Here is a 1,584-nt window from a genome sequence, read left to right on the forward strand (position 1 = left end):
TGGCCCGGTTGAGATCCCGGTAGTCGACACAAAGTCTGACCTTGCCATCCTTCTTCGGCACTGGCACAATGTTGGCTAACCATGTTGGGTACTCAACCACCCTAAGAACCTTGGCTTTGATCTGCTTAGTGACTTCTTTCTTGATTTTCAAACTCATCAGGCTTGAGCTTTCTGAGCTTTTGCTTTACCGCTGGACACATTGGATCAGTTGGCAGTTTGTGAGCCACAATAGACGTACTCAGACCAGTCATGTCATCATACGACCAGGTGAATATGTCCTCATACTCCTTTAGAAATTTTGTGTATTCTTTCTTCTCCGATGGCGATAGGTGAATGCTGATTCGCGTTTCCTTGATTTTTTCTGCATCTCCCAGATTGACAATTTCGGTCTCATCCAGGTTGGACTTAGGTCTATTCTAAAAGTTCTCAACTTCTTTGACTATCTCGTCAGGTATGTCATCTTCTTCTGAATCTATGTCTGTTTGTTGTGTTGTCTCATTGCATGTCACAGTCATTGGTTTATCAAGACAAGTAATAGTAACACTGTATAGGTAAAGTAATGAGAGAAAACGATAGCAATAAATATTAATTCATAAGAAAAGTAAAAAATGTTGTTGATAATTGTCTTGAACATCGAAGATCTTATTGCGGGAATTGAAAAATGCAAAAAGAAAATCATTTAGTAAATAAAACAGTGAATAATGCTTGTCTTAGCCTTGGTACCCCGAGGCTCGTCGGGCTCTGGTTGTCCTGATGGACCAATTCTTGAGATGTGCCCCTCTGCTCACGGCCTATATGGAAGGGCCTTCCTCCCCCTCCTCCTAGAGAATAACGCAATAGTCCATATCATTGTCCTCTAGAAACAAGTTCTTCACTGCTGCAAGTGCTTCTTCTTCATCAAACCCATAAATATTGTTGGCCTATTGGAAGGTCTGCTCTAGATGCAGTATTGGCTGCTCCGATGGGTAGTAAGGACCGCGCCATGGTGGCGACCAGCTATTGAATTCTTCCCATGTGTATTCATATCCCAAACCGAAGGTAGTGCCATGTTTCTTGAGTTTTATGGGTTTAGAGATTCCTTGGAGGTTCTTGCCGAGCCCTTTGCCAGTTCGTACCCACTCCAACTCAGTATACTCTCGATTTTTCTATCCCACCATATGTCTTTGTCGATAGCATTGACCCGTTCAATGTGGTGGTAAGTTTCTCCACCCAGCTTCCTTCTTCCCTCGATCGCTGGAATAGTCTGGCGACTGTATATATAGGGTAGCTACCGTCGTAGTGAATGATCACTTCCTAGTGCTTCCATTCAAACTTTACTACCTGATGCAGCGTTGATGCTACGGCCCCAGCAGCATGGATACATGGCCGTCCCAGCAGCAAGTTGTAAGACGCTGGTACATCTATTACCTGGAAATCGACCTCGAACCAGATTGGTCCCATCTGCAGGCATAGGCTAATCTCACCAATGGTGGATCTCTGAGAACCATCGAAGGCTTTCACATTGATTGCTCCATCCTTTATCTCATGCAGCCCTTTGCCGAACTTCTTGAGTGTTACCAGGGGACAAATGTTAAGACTAGAACC

The sequence above is a fragment of the Nicotiana attenuata genome, unplaced genomic scaffold (genome assembly GCF_001879085.1).
Source record: "Nicotiana attenuata strain UT unplaced genomic scaffold, NIATTr2, whole genome shotgun sequence".
Classification (NCBI taxonomy): Eukaryota; Viridiplantae; Streptophyta; class Magnoliopsida; order Solanales; family Solanaceae; genus Nicotiana; species Nicotiana attenuata.